This window comes from Pagrus pagrus, assembly GCF_965226575.1.
Source record: "Pagrus pagrus genome assembly, chromosome: 8".
In the NCBI taxonomy this organism is placed as follows: domain Eukaryota; kingdom Metazoa; phylum Chordata; class Actinopteri; order Spariformes; family Sparidae; genus Pagrus; species Pagrus pagrus.
In genome coordinates, this window is record NC_140192.1 from 10,244,726 (window position 1) to 10,266,733 (window position 22,008).

The following is a 22,008-nucleotide window of genomic DNA, read 5'->3' on the forward strand; positions in this document are numbered from 1 at the left end:
GTAGCACAAAAATGGCAGCAGACGAGAGGATGCGTGATGAGCAGCACCCTGCTACGTCACCGTTTCAGCACCGCGGACAGCGTGACGTCTGCACAGGTACAGTACATGTGAACACACCGGTGCTGTTTACTGCCCTTTGTCTATAGATCATATATAAAATCATTATACGTGATAAGTGAGCACTGATGATATATTTAAATCACAGAGATAATTACTCATTTTCCTTTTGAGACAGGGCCAGGCTCACACATCAGGGCTCCCTGTTCACCTCCACCACCACATCTCCCACTTTATGTGCATTAGGTATGTACCCACCTTGTTTCCAAGTTTCCCACAAGATGCTGGAACACTACACTGTACTTTACTTAAGTATGGGGGTTGGCCAGTGTGTATTTTTCAGGGCCATTACAGATAGAAACCATTATTTGGGACGGATACTCATTTGCAGTAAAAATAAAAATCTTAGTGTCACAATTTAGAACAACCAGTGATGGAATAAAGTACAATTTACTCAAGTGCTGTTCTTTAGTCCACTTTTCAGGTACCTTACTTGAGTATTTCCATTTTCTGCGTCTTTATACTTCCTCTCCACTGCATTTATTTGAAACATTTAGTTTATTGCTTCTTGCAGACTCTGATTATTCAGTGTTTATAGGCTGTTATTTGTGATGTGTTACCAATCAGATATTGTAGTGGGCGGAACATTGTGTGATTGCTGAATCAGAGCCAAAGCAGCACATTTTTGAATTAGGTTTTTTTTTTTCGGCAGTCTGACAGAAAATTCACAGATACCGACAATCAGAAAAAATACTGAATATCAGCCCAGATAATTGGCCTACCCCTACTTAACTTTTTCCATTTCTATGTAACTGTATACTTACTGTATTCCTACAACTGCAGTTACCTTAAAGATTGAGAGTTTAAATGTAAATATATATGATGAACTTATAAAATATGATGTGTAGCTTTTGATAAAAATGTCAGCAATTATATAAAATTATCCCAACTTTACCAGCGACAACATTTATGCACACACATGAATCTATCATTAATAAGAATTTAAAAAAAAAATACAACACCCCTGAGTACTTTTGCTTTTCATATTTAAAAAGAAAAAATATCAAGAATCAACATTTTATTTCATGTAACCCTAAAGGGACTATTTATACAAATTAAAACTTTATCGCCCGTAAAGGCCCCACCCACCTGGGCTATGATGTTGACTAAAATAAAACAAAGAAGGATCTCAAATTATTTTCCCCAGATCTGATTTTAACGTCATCCCCGCGTTCATTCCTGTATGCACACAACACAGTGTTTGATCTCCTGTAGGTCAAATACCACAGCAATCTCCTCCACATGATGATTATGATGATTATGTTAATGATGATAATGATGATGAGGAGCATGATGTATGGAAGTGTCTGCCGGCTGAGTCGGTGCCTGTGCGAAAGAGCTGGAGAGGCGAACCCAGACTGCCTCCTTCATGATGTGTAACAGTGACCTCTTTCTCAGTGGCAATCCCAGACAATTTACCAGAAATCATTTTATTTCACTCGTCCCTATAAGAAGTATCAGACCCCCTGAGAGCTCCTGCGGTGTGTGCTTTTCCACATTGGCTTCGAGACTCTTTTAGTTGCCCCAAAATGGCCACTTGGGGGCGCTACGATCCAATAGGTCTCCTCAAACTCGTTTTGCAGAATCCTTTCTCATTTGCCATCAATTTATTTTCATTCAAACAAAGGGTGACCATGTGAAGAACATCACATCAGTTGACAGCCTGTAAATGTGATTTAAACATTTAAGCACCATTTACCCAGATTAAGTTTCAATTGAAGAACAAATGCTATTAGGAGGAAATCTTACAGTATGTGGTGAATGATGGAGGTTAAAATATTCCTTTTTATTGTCGAAACCAATTGCTCATTTTTGAACAAAAGGCACTGTGTTCCTTTGCTTTATAGTCGCCTCACACCTGATACATTTAACTTGTACTAACGTGCTTCTGTTAATAAGCAACTAAACACCTTCATACCTCTGCCTTCCAGTATACTGTACCTGTATAACATTTTGCTTTGATAGAGTCTGGATAAACACAAACTGTGGATTTATTACGATTCAGCCCCTGTCCGCAAACACATGCACGCAGGCCCACAAACACACACACACACACACACACACACACACACACAAAATGAGCATCGGTTCCTTCCCTAATCTTGTATTAATGGACCCAATCACAGACTCTATGAATAATCAATGGCCAGTGGTCTGCAACCACAGTGCTGAGACCTTGAGTGAAACTGAATTTTCCTAATAAGACACACACACACATACACTCACACACCTTGAGGCCCTAATAAGCACTAATGCACTGTGGGTTGAGAATACGTCACATGGTTTGTTTGCTGCAGAATGTGAAAGATAAACACGCCGTGCCAGGGCTGTGCAGTGTGTGTGTGTGTGTGTGTGTGTGTGTGTGTGTGTATCTATGTACTGTATATGTGTGTGTATGGAGAGCTGTCTGTCCTTGTCCACTCTCTCCTGCCTCTCTCATGCGGCTTTTCCACAGATGACTCTGTGAGGAAACAACCTCTTTGGCTAATAGCTGCTACATTAGTCTCTTAACCAGCTGGTCATGGCCATTTAGAAATGTTCATTAGGTCGCAGACCAGAGTGGGTAGGTGTGATAGTTCACTCCCCGCTGTTGACTGTAGAAAGACGGGAAAAGAGACGGCGAGAGAGGAGCGTGAGGCAGACAGACGGACAGACAGACAGATGGAGAGGGAGAGAGAGGCAATTTACTGGGCAACATGATGACCGAGTGTTAAAAGCCGCAGATGCAATTATCATCATATTGCCCTGAATAAGAACCTTGTGCATAATTAGATCTCATTAAGGTCTATGAGTGTTATTTTAGGGCTCTGAAAAGGTTGGATAAGCAGGACGTGATATTATGGGTTATTAATGCTGCAACATCTGGTGCCATTCTGGCAATAGTCTGGTAGTCCTCTGAATGAAAACTCAATGTTGAACTGACGTTACGGCCATATAGTAAATACAGTGTGCTATTTTTGTATAGATGTATGGGTGGAGATAAATAGATAGATATGTGGGAATGTAAAGCTTATATATATATATATATATGTGGTGTGTGTCTATGCATGTGAACCTGTTTGTGCTGTTGACCAGTCAGAGCACATTACACACCACGGAGGGAAACAGCCCCTCTGTCGCCGGAAAAAAGCGATTGATTCTCCATTTCCATATTAATGAGCAGATTTGTTAAGAGCCTGCAGGAGAGGGAGAAAATAACAGGGTCTTCATAGGGCACGACATTTATAAATAAAGCTGATGCAGAGAAAAATGGAAATTAAACCTTTTAGTTTAATAAATTTGAGGCGTCCGCTGCAAAGCGAGCGATTTGCATTTCCATTTGTGGCCAAATAATGAGAGTGCGAGTCCATGATGAGCCCGCTAGTGCTGCTTTTGGGTCTCAAACAGTCAGACAATCACTCCAGCGTGCAGCCCTCCACATCATTGTCATTAGCTCAGGCCTGTTAACCCCGCTACTTGGCTTTCTAAGATTATTCGGCGAACTAGAGATTCTTATTGTCACTTTGAATGAGGTATAGGGTTACTCTCAAAGTAAAATATATTTACTTCTATATTTCCCAACGTGGATGCATCTCTATCTTTCCCCTTAAATATTCAACATCTTCTTGTCACTTTAAAATGATCCTTTGTTGTTCTAAAACAAACCCTGTCAGAAAGAGTCTCTGTCTCCAGCTCTGAACACTTGCACTCAGACACACAGGACTCGCGCACACACGTGCACACACAAAGCATCACTGATTGAATTTATTGGGGAATGGATGTTGACTAGACCACTCCAAGTAGGCTAGATTGTTGTTGTTCCCAGATTGACAGACAGACCCAGAGCAGCTGATTGAAAGTGCCTTTTAGCTTGCTCTCACTGTATATTTGATTTGGCAAAATGGAAGGGGAGTCCAGTCTTTTCCCAGGATGCAAACACAAGTCCCTGTGTTTGTGTGGGAGTATGTGTGTGTTTGTGCGCGCCATGCGTACATCGACGAGTGGATGCTTTAGCAAATGCTGCATAAAATGTAGCCCTTTCAGGTATTAATTGAATAATGCAAGCACTCCTCTTGTCAGCCATCAAGTGGGCCACTTTCTCAGTGGCCTGTGCGGCTCAGCCTGCCTGTGAATTGACTAGATTTATCTGTGTTGTTCCAGCCAATGGATGCCATTTGTTCCAAATGTTTGACATAAACATGCAAAGAGCAGAGGCGTGCACTCATAAAATAAGCTTCTAGACTGTTGTTTTACAGCCCAAAGGGACCGATGTGGGGGGGGGCCCTCTCAGCCTATCAAATCATGTGGAGCTCTTGCTGAGCCAACGGCGTGTTAAAGTTCTCCTTCAACCAATGATGTGATGAAAAGGAACAATTGCCGCCATAAAGAAAGAAAGGGAAAGGAAGAGGAGCATGGAGGAGGGAGACAGAGTGCAGTTGGAGGAGAGATGTGCAGCGCTCGGCTAAATATGCATACTTATTTTCCATGCCTTTAATGGGACACATCTCATTGGGCGCCTTATGTCTGCTTCCAAACTATAAAAGATATTTAGCTTTACACCTGCAGAGAAATTCCCCATAATAAAGACAATATTGGCATACGGAGACTTTGCAGAATCCGCGCCATGCTTTCTAGTGCTGGCAGGACACCTATAGTAGTAATGCAGCTTGAAAAGAATTACACTGATGACTTTAGAGGTTTTATTTGACTTTTATTTCTGCATGGAAGTGACGAGAGAATGAGACTAATCAGGATATCCTTTACTGTAAGTGCCTTGTAGCGGCAGAGACTCCACTCAGATGTTGTCTATACTGTGTGTGTGGATTAGACTCAGGTGTGTGTGTACGTCGAGGTTCGATTTGCTGATTTAGCACCTCTCTAATTTTCCACGGGGTAATATTTGCCTTACCTACCGGCCATCTGTTTTTATTACCCGGGTGAATATGTTTGTCTAAGGATATCAATAATCATAAACAAAGCCATGACTCTTTCACCTCTCCCTCTGCACACCCCTCTCGCTGTCTCTCACACAACACTGCTCTCAGCTCGCTCTCTGATTGCACACAGTATTTCAGTGTGTAATTGGTGAAAAGCAAACATTATCAAGCCTGGTTTCAGTCAAACTACGCGCACACATACAGTACATAACCACACACACACACATAAATTCACTCACACTGTGCCATGGCTCGTGCCTTGACTGAGTGTGTGCTCTCCTATTACAGACAGTAATTACCGTCAGTCACCCTGTGTGTCCATAACAAGCCAGCATAATGCCCTAATCAGGCCTGGATTAATCTAACCCTCTCTCTAATCACTCTAAAAGTGATTTATATTGTTTTTCCTGTTCGGAACAAATGAAATCTGTAGCCCAAATTAATACTGGCTTTTCATCACTGGGAAGTTAAAAAGCCAGTAACCATCACATTCTTGTCATTAAGGCTGCGTCTGAGGAGACACGGACGTGCGCAAACACACACAGGCACACACACACACTCGCTCATATATGTGTTTAAGTTGGAAGGAAGAAATATATAATGTAATATTCCATTAACTTGGCAAACTAATAACATTAGTCTTCCGCTGAGAAAGGCTTTCAGACCATCAAATGGGGTCATCAGACGAATAAGTAAAATTTTATTGCTACTATTTCATATTCCATATCCTGCTACGATTTAATAATTACAACCAGAGAACGGGTGCTGATAAATTACTTTTGCATTGTGTAATAGCATCAAGAACTTTTTTGAGCTGTAAATTAAGCGCACTGAGAGTTTATTGGCCAGCCTCACGTGTGTCAGCACAGAAATATTTTTGCGCCGTAATGGACGTGAAATCATTTTTTTTTTTTTTTTTTACCCATCTACCAATTATTCTGATGAAAAATGCTCTATATCCTTCTGTACAAGTCATTTGTCAAATTGTATCAGCCACAATCTTGCAATTTCTTGGTCCCGAGCTTTCATTTAAGATAGCATGCCTCCTATTTTGGTCCATGCCTCCTACTTTGTTTCATTTCCATTGTTAAACAAATCAATTCCAACCCTGACTCGCTTCCCATTGTTTTTCATTATGAAGAACGAAGGCCGGACACGAATCATAACAGAACCCTGAAATTTCCTGCTCACTACTCAGTTTGTGCTCTGAATACAAACCAACTCACAAGACGCACATTTAACAAATGCAAATTGTGAGCCAATCTGGTGGAGCTATCTGGGCTGCCGGTTCCATATTCATTTCCTCCACCCCACTGTTCACAAACTCCAAAAACAATCCAGGGGTTAACCTGAGAGGGAGAGGAAATGGAGGTCTGACAGTGTCCACTGTCTCGCTCTCTTTTCTTCTCCTTTATCTCTTTCTCTTCCACACGGTCTCTCACCTTTGCTCCCCTCTCCTTCCTCCCCTCTCCTCCCCGCTTCTCCCCTCAGTCCCCTCTCCCCTGTTCTCTTCATGCTGTGTAATTCTCATCTTACACACTCTGTTGCTCTGGACTATGAATAATGCATGGTGTGTGAGAAATCCTCAATCTCATGCTTGGCTCCCAGCGAGCATTACGGAGCTTGCATCTCTATTACGGAGATGAATAGGAGAGAGGGGAATATCGCATAGGATACGCTCTAACTTCATTCTTTGTTTTCAGCATTAAAGCCCCAATCTGGGATTTCTTTAAGTACATATGAATTATGTATATAAATATACAAGGAGACGCTTGCTGATGAAAAATAATACCGTCAAAACTTTTGTAATCCGCAATATCGCCACCAGAGCTTCATTTTTCTCCAGTGTCACAATACAAATAAATATGAACAACAAGAGCAAACTATTTACAGCATGAGAATAGATTTTAAAATTCATGCGTTCGTATGCTGCCAGCCCTTGAAAAATAATTTATTTTCAGTTAATCAATTTTTATAGAGAACTACTTTAAATTCAATCAAATAATGCTATAAAAAGCACCTCCATAACATTTTGGTGTGTTTCAATTCTGTAGGGTTTTTCACTCTTACCCTCGCTGTGATTTGATTTTATGGAAATGATAAGATGGCAACTGCAGAGACAATTCATTTACAAATACAGGAGTGCGAGTGTACACGAATCTTCTTTCCGCGCGAGTCCCACCGTTTGGAAATTTGTTCACAGCTGGAACACAACAGATAACAAAGCAGAATCAGGCTGCTGCTCCCTGTGAAACGCTCTGAGAAAAGGTCAGGTAAAACTTCATTATGTTTTCGAGCCACAGTCTCATCACACTCGGAACAAATGACTGCGCGAACGTTACTGTAGACACTGTGGAGAATGTAAACTTAATGAAGCGGCTGAGCTAAAGGTGATAACTTTAAAGATGTAGTATGTAACATTTCTGCATTGTCTGACAGCAACTAGACCAATGTTGTATATATTATGTTGACTTGTGCACTTGCGTCAGGCTTTCCCAAAATGTTTCAAAAAATGTTCAAACCCATGTCATTTTGCTCAAGGTAGCCCATCGCTTTAACTTCTGACTGAGGAAGGAAGGAATACGATTTTAAAACACAACCATGTCTATTGTTTGCATTGATGACTCCAATAGCAGAAAATACATAATGCGCCCTTGAGCATTAAATATGTGAAATTTAATATAGCAGCAAACAGCTCTTTGCTATGTTAAGCTATATGGAGATAGACGGAGTCCTGACAGAATTACTTCACACATGATGTTTAACCTTTTAACCCAATGTAAACGGACCTCCTGTGGGTGGCCTACATCTGGTCGCAGGAGATTGTTGTTTACATTAATAAAAAACATAACAGCGAGAGCATCCACTCTTTTTGTCACTGAAAAGTCTTCCACCTCATCACGTTGTTTGTGCGTGATGACGTCATTACATTACATGACGTGCAGTGCAAAACGTGGTCACAACGAGAGGTGGATTACCCTGAAATGGCCTCAAGAGATTGTTGTTTAGATGTTACCGTTAAATGTTAGTGTTAAAAGCTAAGGCTTCTGTCATCTGCCTCATCACACTGTACGCTTGCGATGACGCCATTATGTTACATTTATTGCAAAACGATGTGACAACGTGCGGTGTCGTCAGTGAGTGCCGGGAAAGGGACCAAAGAAGCAGGTTGATAGAGGTCAGACGTTGAGTCAGTAGTTTTGAGTATGTATTTATGGTTTTTGATCATAGTGAATGTTGTAGTTGTGAGCTTATTCAACATAGGGAGATACTCCAAGAACTAATATCATAATAAGCAACAATACCAAGGGAAGCTCTGGGTGTATAGTTCTATTGCAGATGAATCAAAATGCCTTCGGTATAAAAATGAGCATATCTCAAACCTAAAACATGTACATAGTTCAAAAGAGTGAAGGACTGCTAAGGAATATTTTGTCCATGTTTCTACATTTACAAATCTTTTGGATCACTATGTTTGCGTCAAACAGTTTTCAAACCGTTTTGAAAATCTTTCCTTGTCCTCTTCTTTGATTTTAGATGAGGCCACAGCAGGGGACGCTGACAAGAACACAAAGATTTTGCTTTCTACTGAGCGAGCGTTATGTATGCATTACGTGTGTGTGTGTGTGTTTTACTATACTGTACATGTGAGCCGTGCTACGACACAGAGCCATGTTTTATGGGGTGTGTACATTCGATAAAAGCACTGAAGAGTTAAAGTGCTTTTCTACCATGCTCAAAGCCATGTGTCAGCACTAGACCACTAAATCCACACAATTCCCTTGAACAGTTTCCCTTCCTCTGATAGTCTATCATGCCTCGGTTTCAGGTGGCTGGCCACTGTGGCTGACGGGGCCGAGTCCTTGAGGAGATCATGTGTCTGTGGAAAGTACAGGACAAGCGCTGATGTTTGAGCTTTCAAACCGATGTCCCAGATGTTGCCTCCTTTTCCCTCTTGTCTCTGCTGTGTTTCATTGCCAATGTCTTTATGATATGAGGTCCATGTCTTGGCACATACAGTGATACGATGTAATGGAACATATGCCATCGTGAATACATGTTGTTAGTGTAGATTTTTTCTCTCCTTTTTCTGATACTCTGAAAACATGTTCCTCATATTTTAACCAATCTTTATATTTTCCATCTTTATGTTCTGCTCTACCTCGTATCTCACATCATTAGTAACATAAAGCAGGCAGAGAGAATATTATAGATAAAAACCTCCCCATTATTCCATGGTGCTGAAATCTTACAGAAATATGACTCCCATTCTGGTAGACATGGCTTCCTCTTTTTGTCTTTTTCATGCCCACTTTGGATGACGCCCAGATGAATCACACTAACGACCTGGGCCCTGTGCTGCAGCACTGCTCTGGAATTAATATCTAAGGAATGGAGATATAGGGCAAATAGATGAGAATAGGAACCCGATATTCACTCTTGGGTACTACGTGCTCAGGCACAGACACACACACATACATGCACCCGCTTATACTGCACACAGAGCCTGACAGGCAGGCTATTATCCCCCAGCCCGGGCTGCCGTAATTGGCTATCGCTTTTTACAAATGTGGCTCCGTCTGACTCGCATATCAGCTCCCGTCTCATCAACTGTGTAGGGGTCACCATGCCCGTGCTTGTGAGTGAGTGAGTGTGTGTGTGTGTGTGTGTGTGTGTGGAGGTGTATGTGTATGTGTCTGTATATGTGCATGTATATATGTAGGGGTCACTGGTGTGCCCATCCCTCTCATGTCTCCATTTCACATGTTCATTTATGTCGATGCTAAACGAGCCAACGGATGCTAAGTGTGTCAGTGGCCGGCTCCTCTTTAGCAGCGCCGGAGTATTTAGCCATTAGTCTACTAATAGCATCAAGATCATTCCAACACCGGCTAGCTGATGATGAAATATTAGCTTAGCTCAGGCCGTCATTAGTTAGTCTGGGCTTGCCTTGGAGGTCAGGTCCATCTTATTTCTCACACACAGAGATCAAACCCAGTTATTAACTGAATGTGCAGATTAGTTTCTTAATTTTATCAGTGTGTCAGAAAATCTAATTTTTAGACTTGACAAAGACTTCTGCAGCCTAAATCAGCTGAATTTAATTTAATTTCCTCTTCATTATCTATCTGCTCGGATGTTTTTTTACAGCTTATTCTGTGTAGTTGTGTGTATCTCTACTGGATTGTTGGGATACAAACATGGAAACTGTAACATGTTAGGGATGCACAATAATATCGGTATCGCCAATAAAGACTAATTTTAAATATCACAATTATGTAATATCTGCATATTGCGACACCCCTAATAAATATATATATCTCCAACTGAACAAATTTAAATGGAGAATATTTTTTATATTTTTTTACACTGTACTCTAGTATCGATGGCTTGTAAATTCTGTCATGATCTGAAGATTTACACATTTGTCTGAACTTTTGCTATCACCTGCAAAACGCCTCATTTAAACTGTCGGTCACACTGACAAGTGTTGGATACAGATTCAGATCCAAACATCATAAAATCACACACAAAACTAATATAATACTAATGATCAATTACATTGCACATACAGTACATTGCATTAGCTGAAAGCTGAAAAAACAGGTTGCTGCAGTTTATAACACACAGTACTAATACTAAATCACATATCATATCCAGGATCTTCTGCACTAGGGCTGTAACTAATAATTATTTTCATTATCAATCAATCTGCTGATTATTTTCGCTCATGTTTAGTAAAATGTAAAAAAAAAAAAAAAAATGCTGATCACAATATCCCAAAGCCCAAAGTGACGTCTGCAAATCGCTCCAAAGTCTTTTCATTTACTGTAACTACCACAAATGACAACAAAGCAGCAAATCCTTACAGTTAAGAAGCTGAAACCAGCAAATATTTGACATTTTTGCTTGAAAAATGACTGAAACCTTTCGTTGATCATCAAAGTAGTGTGCAACTAATTTCCCTCTGATCAACTAATCGATTAATCGGGGGATAATTGCATCTCAGTTGTACACTCTGAAATGCATATAGGGATTCGGACACTGTAATGCAATGAAATCACGAAGGTTATGCTGCTAATATGTTTACCTTTTGTATTTTTTTTGTAGAGATCAATCTCCTGTCTGACTGTAAAAACTTGATGACTTTAGACGCCTGTCAGCCTGACTTGACTTCACGATGTGCGGAGGAGTCCTAAGTACAGAGGAGTGTTAAGGAAGGAGACAAAGAACAGGACTGACTTATGAATGAGCCACCTCTCGTAGTTTTACTTTAAGAAGAGTCCCTGAAGTCATAGCGTAATTACTTTCCCACTAGGCGGGGCTCCGGAGCTGAAATTACATCACGCATAATGGGGTTGATTTAAACCTATATTCGAGAAGGCAACTGCTTGCCTATCATACTCTTGCACCTTGTTAATCCCTAACCAATGAATTAACCCTCATTACCAGTGTTGGAATATAGATGAGCGCTCTCTCTCCGGCTCTTGCTCTGAATTTTCTCCCCTCTGTCCTGTTCCTTACCCTCCATCTAGCTCTCTGTGATGGGGGACGTCTGGGGTCAGCGATTCTGTCCTGTGTCGGCCCTGATAGTTCCTCCTGCATTCAGATTATTCTGACCTTAGATCAGCCCTATCAGCTGACCACTAAAGCACTTTAAACCCCAACCTATCCGACAGCCAGCTGCTCCCCCGCAGGGCGAAGATTGCCTCATATCTCTCGGCTTGTTTGTCTATCTGTCTCTGTCTCGTGTGAACAGAGGGAACAGTGCGACTAAAAAGGAAGCCATGAGCAAATGCTCCTCAGCAATGCTTCAATTTCAAATGACAAAGTAGAGACGGAGAGCTGAGCACTGGTGTGAGATGAGCTTTATCCTCAGGTGTCATTTAAACCTGGCCTCCTCCAGTCTGTAAATAACACGCCTTAGCTCCACTTTGCACACAGGAGTCAAGTGCTCTCAGCCAAGATTGGAGTAGAGGAGTGTGTGTGTGTGTGTGTGTGATTGTGTGCGGTTTTACCCAATGAGACGCCAGTACATCCACCATTCAGGCATTTTTATAAAGCACATGAATCAATCCAGCTCGAAGAATTCGCTCCTGCTGTGAATGTTTGATTTATATGTTTCGGATCAGAATCCATTGGATCACAGTTTTATTGCCCTCAGTGTTTTCTAATGACTGTATTTGATCGACAGCTGGCACTCAGTTATCCTTCGCTGCAACCATTGTTTCAGACCACTGACAAGAAGCATGAAGAGATCATTTATATCACACGTACAGAAGAGATAAAAAACAGGATTTAATCCTTAAATTTATGAATCATATGTTCTCTGTGCTGCACTGTTTCCTCGTCCTTTTTTTGGCCGGTGCATCCTGTGAGAGGTGGCGCGCCTTGTGCTGGTGCATTCAGATGAATGTCCGGTCTTATTGTGTGTGACCTCCGTCTCTCTGGCTGTTCGCTGTCTCAGATAACATTTTGACATTCCAGTCTCCTCTCTCAGACACTGCGATACCTCGGACCGAGGGTGGATGGGGGGCCCAATGATAAGGCTTCACTCACAATTAGCAGGCAGGAGCAGGGAGGCGAGAGGGGGAAATTGAACTGTCAGAGAGAGAAGAGAAGAGAGGAGGAGCGGAGGAGAGGGAGAGGAGGGTGGGGTGGAGGGGGGGGTGACCCCATCCTGCAAAATGGAGCCCGTCATAATTTGTTCATTTGGTGCCCATCAGGCTCTACCTTCCCTCTCTAACACCGCTCTGCTGACCTTCCTCCCTCTCTTTCACCCTCCGCTCTCTTCCATCTCTCTCTCTCCATTTCACCTTCCTGCTTACCTTCACTCATCGCAGCGCCACTCCGCTCACTGTACATGCGATATGATTGTGCTCTCCCTTCAGCCGCGCTCGCGCTGCAGTTATTAACAACATTATTCTTATTAAATGCATCAATTGGTGATTTAAGGGAAAAAATTACCAGAGGCTTCAAGAGCTGGGAGTCGGGAGAAAAGGAGCTAACAAGACCAAGGCCCTGTGCCTGGCTTGCCTCTCTGGAGGATGTGATGGATGGTAATGTTAATATTAAATAAGCAGAGAGGCTTTTAGCAGCTCTGTATTTAAATGTCAAATGCTGATGGGCCCTAATGAGATAATACTGCTGAGAGCAATTAGACTGCTACACACAGAGAAGACTGTTCACATCAACACCAGCAGACTCACACACATACAGTAGGTGCATATGAATTGTACACTGTATATCGTCGAGTGGGGGACACAACTTAAAGAGAATATACAGATTGTTTTAAATGTATAACTTGATTTATTCAAGGGCTGTTTTGAAAAGAAAGCCACCCTCTCACAGTATGTTGCTACTGCAACAACATTGTATTCAGTCCTGCACGGAGCTTCAGCTCTTGTGATGTTAAACAACTCAAACACAGTTTGTTAAGCAGGCCACACCACACTTTTCTAAATGCTACATGCTGCTTCGTCCACCACAACAGGACTAGAACCAGGTCTTATTTCTTATTAATCAAACTTCTACACACATAACACACTTGGTGTCTGTCCTGACTGTGTGCTCATTTTGTCCCAGGTGCAATAAATCCATTTTGAAATGGCAAATAGATGCTTTTTCCTGTACATATCCCTTTATATACTCTTATACATAACTTATAACATACTGGCCTGTTTCTCTCTTTCTCTGGAGGGAATGCTCTAAATTCAAGGCCGTCACTTTGTGTTGTAAAGTGGTGGGGACGCAAGGGCTCAGATGAAAAAGAGTTCAGTCCTCAACATTTGCAATTTTAGACAATGTAATGTGGTATGAGGTCAACGTAGATATTAACGATGGGTAAAGTAAAAATGCATAATGTTGGTCCAAGCAAAAAGTGGTGGGGACAAATGGTCTCCAGGGTCTCCAGTGTGAATGACACCTTTGCCTAAAAGACACTATTAAGTGGATACAATCTAACGTAATAGATGCTCATTGTTTGAAATTGTGATCTTATTAATTTTAAAAAAATCTTTAGGGTGGATTAAGATTTTTACATTCAGCTTTTATAGTGCTGGAGCAATTTATACAATAGAAAAATTGTTGGTAATGTATGTCACTGTATTTGATTTGCTAGGAATAACCAGTGTCCATAGTTTCATTGCAGCTTGATAAAAGTGGCAACAGACGTTTTTTTCCCCTCTAGTGTTTCCAAGTGGTATTATTGTTGGCGTCACTGTTGCAACTGGATCGTTACAAATAACAACAACACAGGTCAAAACGTGAGTTTATTCAATCATTTACAATAGAAATGGATCGCCAGTTAACCTTCCTTTTCCCCGGTGACCGTGTGCCCGATGCAGACAAAATGGTATAGTGATAGAGGGGTTTATAGGAAACCAACGCAGATGGTTTCATTAATCTATACCCATTATATTGTGCATCAACATTAACTTCATAATGAGATATTGAAGCAAAAAAAGTTTAATTAGAAACAATTAAGATTAAGGCGTCTGATTGGTTAAAAGGTGAAACTTGCTGTCCTGTGCTTGTTGGATAATTTAGTTGAAACTATGGAGAATTGAGAGCACTTAAATATATATGAATATTTTTGATTGACTTGTGTTGATGTAAAACTTCTGTCACCTATCTCTAAATGAAAATCAGGCTTTGACTGAAGTTGTTTTGCTGCAAAGTAGCTCCTTATTGTACAAGTCTTGTTTCAGCAGTTGGGCTACAGGTTGACCTGAGCAGTCTGCTGATAAGACGATATAGATTTTCATCTGTTTAAATCTCTCTGTCTCTCACTCTTTACACAGTACAATGTGTGAATTGTTATATGTCAGCAAAAGAGTGTGTGTGTGTGTGTGTGTGTGTGTGTGTGTGTGTGTGTGTGTGTGTGTGTGTGTGTGTGTGTGAGAGAGAGAGAGAGACGGAGAGGATACAGGTGTTGTTAGCAAGCTCTGAAGGTGACTGCTGGTCTCATCCATCAAACAGGCTTTCCTCGGGCTGATCCCTAATGGATCCCCTCAATCAGAGCCGCTCACTGTCAGTCGCAGTGCAACAAAATGAGAAATCAGGCAACTGGTCGCGCAGCCAAGGTTGGGAGTCATATAAAGGGGACAAAGTGATAAAGACCAGCTCGTGTCCAGCCTGTTGATTAGTATTGAGTGATCCCAGCCTTCCAGCCGGTCATGACGGAAACAGGACATCAATCTGGACAAAGCTACTTCTTCAACAACTATAATTCAGCGGCACGTTTTTACTGTATTCAAACCTGCGAAACCTGTGACATGTCGGTGGCCACAACATATGAGTCTCTAAGTGTTTTACATTAAGTGCTTTTAATAAATCAATATGATTTGATAACAGGCTGTGGACTGAGTGTACCAGAGGTTTTGATTTCATCCTGTTCAATTTACAGCAGTAATGTAAATGGAGATGGTAAATAGGCTAAGCCCTCTCTGTTCTTTAAAAAACAGTCCCAGCTAATGTAGTTATCCAATGTAAACGCACTTCACTTACCAAAAGCCATTAAAATCTATGAAGAGGGGACAGATTCAAACACTTTATTCTTCTGTGTCCTGGCCTCCTCACTATGGTAAATGCTGGTTCTGTCTTCCCTTCATACTGATTTGATTTGAGAAGCTAATATCCTGAAAGCCTCTTCTTACTGTTTGTCGCCAGCTTTCCCGTTCTTTCAGCTTTAAAAGCCCAAAGCCTTTATTATTGAAAAGGCCTCTCTTTGGTTTTTAGGGTCTAACAAAACTGTGTACCAGCTTTTCCTCAGTGATCACAGAATGAAAAGGGTTTGAGTGCTGTTGGTGCCTAAAGTAGGTTCATTATACAGAATGTCTGTTTGGATAGAAGGTGATTCATAAAAATATGGCGGTACAGTAAAAAAAAAAAAAAATGCACTAAAAGCTCCCTGTCTTGTTGCAGGTTGTGTCATGATGAAGTCTGGGAGTCATTAGTACCCTGAGTCAATATCAAGTTGTAAACAAGCCGTTATTGTCTTTACATGGAGCGTAAACTTACATTTAAAAAGGGTAATTGTTGGACATACAGGTAGGAAGTAATGGTTCTTTACTGGCAGTGATGGATTGTAACTAAGTACATATTTACTCAAGTATTGCTTTTAAGTACAATTTTGGGGTACTTGGACTTGAGTTATTTCCATTTTCTGCTACTTTATACTTCCACTCCACTACATTTTGGAGGCAAATATTTTATTTTTACTACACTTATTTTATTGTAATTACTAGTTACTCTACACTACTTATACTGCATCAGAGCCAAAGCATTTTTAAATTCATTTGTTTTATTGCCAATCAGATTTTAAAAAAAATGCTCTACATGAAAATATAAGTAAAATATACTTTTAGTTGTACTTTTGATACTTACCTTGTTGCCAGAAAATTACTTTTGGCACTTACAGTAAAGTACTTTTGATATCAAATACTTAAAGACTTTTACTTGTATACCTTTGTATGGGCAACTTTCACTTTCATTAAAGCAATATTTTAATATCTTTTAATGAATCTTTTATTCCAGTATGACATTTGGGCACTTCTAACAATATTGTTTATCTCTAGGTGAAATAATGTTATAATGTGTAGTCTGCAGATTACACCTAAGACCTACACTATCCAAAAACAGCTCTTATGACTGCTACAAATTTAAGCTTTATTTAACTGAGAATGAGATTAAAAATCTCTTTTTCAAGAGAGGCAGCAGCACAGTTACACGGTTGCAGACTGAAAACAAACATATAAAAATAACAACAATCAAAACATCCATAGCCAGAGCACCTTTCTTCTGTGACATTCAGAATCACTTTAAATGCATCCAGTGAGACTGAAGGACTGTGTTTATGTCTGCCATTAATATACAAACATGTTTAGATATCTAAATCTAATTGGGTTAAGGTTAAGGAAAGACTGTGGTAATGGTTAAAAGAAAAATACTTCTGTTTCGAGCAAAATACTCTCAAAGTAGCCAAGATTATATGGATACTACTATTGTGAGTCGCCCAAAAGCACCATAAATCACAAATTTCATGATCATAAATAAAAAAGAAGGTCTAATTATTATTTTCTTTAATTGGTAAGTTATACTTTCTGTAAATTAGTTGTGTGATATAAGGATCTAAATGCACAGCCTTCACTGCACTGCTAGAATTAAGAGGCCTTTACTGACACATATTTAGTTTGCCTTAAATGGAGTTTAAATATTTTGAAATCTGTTATATATCTAAAAGTAAATATATCTGTTTTTTAATATGTTCACCTTACTTCTGAGAGAGGATTGTCACAATATGAGTTGATTTTAACAAACATATGGGTGTAAGTGTTTTAACAAATGAGCGAGGCTGTCGGAGAGATAACCGCAAACAGCAAATAATATTTTTGTTTGGTCTTAAGCAGCTGATAGTGTCAGTAAGTCATATCCACTCCAGTCATTCTTTGTCCTTGTTGCAGGCAGGCAGGCACTCGCCTGTTGACGTATGTGGCGATATTAATATTGGTGGCACTATTGATTTGGAGGCCTGCACACAGTCATACATACAGCTGTCCGGTGGTGGGCTTACCAATCACCATAAGTCAGTGTCTGGCCGGGAACACCAGGGGTGGTGTGAGCACCCATCAGAAATTAATCAGAGAGATTTAATACAGCCTTCGTCTCTACTACTTCGGTTCTCACATTATTCACACAGCATCATGCTGTTTGGCTGGAGTTTGACTCAAGAGAAAGTCAACAAATAAGAGAATTATGGTGCTCTAACTTCTGATTTACAGAAATATTGAAGACATAGACTGGATTTATTGTAAAAGAACAGCTGTTTGAAGCCTTCCAGCTCGCTGTGTCTGTCTCTTTGTTTTACCCTCCACGCTCCTCTTTCTCTCCGGAGCTAATGAAGGCTCCTTGGTTACAGTCCATGATTATCATACAGATAGGATCATATCCCATTGATTTTATGCAGATGATCACCTTTCTGTGTACGCAGGCCTGATGGTGGTAGTAATTTACAGAAGAAAATCAATTACCCTTCTCGTCTGCAGGAGTAATTGTTTATTATTTTCCTATTAGACAAACTGTGTTGATCAATGTTATGGAAAGATTGCCCATGAATACTATCAACATAAATAGATTTGCCTTCGACATTAGTACTAGTTTTCCTTTAATGACCTGTACAATGTCACGCCAATGCCACAGGCTGAGGTATAAGCACTAACGGTATGTGATGGATTTGTGTGTGTACTTGCATGTGTGTGTGTTTGGTGTGGGCTATAAGCAATGAATGTGGTACACTTTCACTGTGTCGTTTTACATCCCTAGGAACCATCTACAGCCCTTGACTTTACCACAGATACTCAATGGAGGTTTGACGGCAAGATGAAACAATTAAATTCAAGTTGCTAAGCACAGGATCCTGCCATAACACTGTTGTTGCTTCACAAATGTGCTGTTGATGTGAATAGTCAGTGGTTCCCCTGGCCCCCATCCGCAGCCTCTGCGACTGCATCACTGTCGATTGATCTAGACACAAACTAATCACTATTACTCACTGAAGTAATTGGCCCGGCCCAGATCACAGAGTAGGAACCGATCGACTGGTCCGGGGATCGATACTCTGATCAGAAGATGTGGGAGCAGAAAGTAGGGATGCAGAGGAAGGTGGAGGGATGTTTTGTAATGTGGCAGATCAATCTGGCTGAACAGAACAGTTTCTGGGTGTGTTCTAGTCCACCTGTCACACTCACTGTGTTGCCCACTTGAACTCAGCTGCTGAGCTGTTTTCTCGGGTACAGTGCTCCTCTGCTCGACACATATTTGGACTCAGGAGAGGCTCGTGGTCATTACAAATTCTCACACACTTCACATGGGTCAATGACCTAGCCCAAAAGACGCCTTCCCAATCGATCGACGGCTGGATCAGATAAACAGATAAACTGATGCAAACGCAGCTTCAGGCAACTGAAAGCCGCAGAATTTTGCACAGTTAAACACACAGTATGTAAATTTTACTGCAAGGGGTGTCTCAGTCAAAACGAAACAAAAGACGTAAGTAGTGTGTGATCATGGGAGTTGCTGTCTTCATTGTGAAACAACCACCAACCACTGCTGATGAGAATCTATCAATGTGATTCAGGAATGTTGGTGGCACTAAACCGTAAACCTCTGATGTAAATTTTCTGTGAAATTGAAACAGTGAAATACAGCTGAAATACTGAAACATGGTTACAGCGCTTTAAGAGAATGCCATTATTACATGAATTTACTTGGGAAGGTGAAACTAATTTTTAATTTGAATTTGAAAATGAACCGATGTCACAAGATTTCTTGCAAAAGTTTGTTTTGGCTTGTGTTTTTTTTTTAATTTTTTGTTGATTTTGATTGAAATTTGGAGAACATCTGCCAGCCAAAACAGGCACGACCGCACTACAACCTGCTCAGCCTTTGAGCCCATTTTTGCCATTCTGCGTCAAAACGTTGGAAATCAAATTGGCATACCCTTGTTTCTCCACTTGAATTTTCTGCTATCTGAAACTGTGTTAGGACAAAGTGAAATTAGCACATATAATACAGTAATTGTGTGCGATCGATGTGCAGTTTTCACTGTTTTGACATTTTATAGACAAAAAAAAAATCAAGAAAAAGATAATGATAATCATTAAAGCCTTATTTTACCCTCACCCTATTATTCTTGATTGATTGATTTAGTTGTGTTATAAAATGTGAGAAAATTGTGAAAAATGTCAGTTTTTGCAAAAGCCCAAGATGACATCCTCAAATGTCGTGTCTAACCCAACGCAAAGATATTTAGTTTACTGTCATTGAAGAGCAAATAAACCAGAAAATATTCACATTTAAGAAGCTTAAATCAGAGAATTTAGACTTTTTCTTGAAAGATTACTTAAATCAGTTTATAGACCATCAAAATAATTGCCAATCAACTTAGTTGTTGAAAACCGGTCAAGTAATTGATCGGCCATTTCAGCTTTACCCAATTCCAGTAAAGTCATGTGGGTAATACCATTCTGACTATGAGTTGCATATTTTCCTCCGAGTGCTTCACAATCTGGACAACATACAACTAGACCTGCTCCACTGTCTTGTGGAGTCATCATTACGGTTTCTATGCTTTGCTAACAATTCACGACTTAAAGCTATTGTGACCCAGGATTGTCCATTCTACCTGATTTGGATTGTAACTGAATTGTCAAAAGAAACCAAAGCACCAAGAGGGAACAGTAAAACAAAGAAACATGTAAACATACTCATAAAAACCCAAACCTGTGATCGAACTCCTCTACAGCTAAGCTAAGGTGACAGTGCTGACCGCTCTGCCCGATCCCTCAGATTACACAAAACACAGCGATCACTGTCCTGACGTCTGGCCTCATCCTCCTGCTCAGTCTATTTCATGGAAAGAGCAGGTGGTCCTAATATTTCATGCGTTCAATGTGTTTGCAACCCTTAGCCCCCCACCCCTGCCCTCATCCCACTAGAGCCCATTTCTCTTTCATCCACGCTGGTCGTCGTCCTGCTTTTAGGAGGTTCCTGCTCGGCCAGACAGAACACTGAGCACAGTTTCGGTGCGCTGGTCCACCTCTCCACATTCTCATCTCAGCAGCATCTCCCCTGACGCTGCTCCCGTCTCGCTTCCTCCTCTCCTCCATCTCCCTCCGCTGCCCTCTTCTCCCCCCTTTTGCTTTTTTCTCTTTCTTCCCCTTCTCTCTTCCTTTTCCCCTTCCCTCTCTCTGTGGTTGTTGATTGGGTGTCTGAGTGCTTGTGGCAGCTGTGTGTTGTGTGTAATAGAGCAGAGAGGCTAGTCTGAATACAGCGATGGGAGAATTTGTTTATGTGAGAGATGCATAGATGGAGACAGGTCTCCAGACGCTGCGGGCTCTCTCTCGCTGTCATCCCGCATTCAGGCCCTGACAGGAGATCTGAGATGGCCAAATATGCCAGACGCTCGGCCCAAATCCCCAAGCTGCACCCCACAATCCAACCGATGTGTGTTTGTGTTTATTCAGATTTGACAGAACGATTCTGTGTGTGTGTGCGTGCATGTGGAGGGTGTGCACGTGTCTCCAAGATAGCATGCTTGATCAGATTCCCCTGCCACAGGCTTGGCCCAGGGTCCATTACCACTGAGCGATAGAGGGGAGAAAGTCTACCAGCTCTTCTCTTTTTATCCCATCCCAGTGATCTCTTTCTCTTTCTCTGATATGTTAAGTCTGTTCAGTGGGGCAAGGATTCGGCTTCCATCGCTTCTCCGAAGATGTGTGTCCAGCTCAAACAGCTCATTTAGCGTTTTCATTCCCCTCTCCTTGGCGCACTGGTAGTTGCATTTGTGTCTGAATGTTTGCGGCGGTTTGTCCAAGTTAGCCTTGTCACTTCAACCTCGCATCTTCAGGGACTCTTTGCTTTGTCTTTGTGTCACCGTGATGTGTGGCGATGTGTTATTTAAATCAAGCGTTTCAATTGAATAACCTCTGCTTTTTGGTTCACAGAGAGCTTCTTTGACTCTTCCACGGACTTCATAGCAATTCGCTGCCTTGTTTGATGCCGACACTTTATCACGGAAGTTGGTGAAATTGTGACACATTCGTAGGTGTCATTTACACAGGAGACACTGGGGACATGTCCTCACCACTTTATGAAATGGCAGATTTTGTCCCTATTGCTTTTTAAAACATAATTTTCTAAACATGCTCTGAAAAATCGCTCGCACCAAGAACTGTTAACTGCTGCTGATTCTGTGGGGCCTTCAACAGAGGATGTGATATTGGGATTATTCCATTGACATGTTGCAGCTGTGGATGTGATACACATCGATGACTATTACTTATGTGGTCAGTGTTGTTGTGCATCTTATGCTGAGTATTTCTTTGGATATTCAACTTTGTAATAACCTAGGCTATGCATTTTGATGTACCATCATTATCTACTACGACCTCATAAGATCTCCACGTTACATTGC

At 41.0% G+C, this 22,008-nt stretch overlaps 1 long non-coding RNA gene across 2 annotated transcripts in view; it reads left to right on the forward strand.

The window, feature by feature from the left end:
- The first annotated feature begins 6 nt into the window (after positions 1–6).
- The window catches only part of LOC311261317, a 40,396-nt gene continuing 18,394 nt past the window's right edge, over positions 7–22,008 (forward strand). For both annotated transcript variants that reach the window (XR_014623133.1, XR_014623134.1), the window contains exons 1-2: positions 7–96; positions 236–303. This is a non-coding gene — a long non-coding RNA (uncharacterized lncRNA). The remainder of the gene's footprint in view (positions 97–235; positions 304–22,008) is intronic.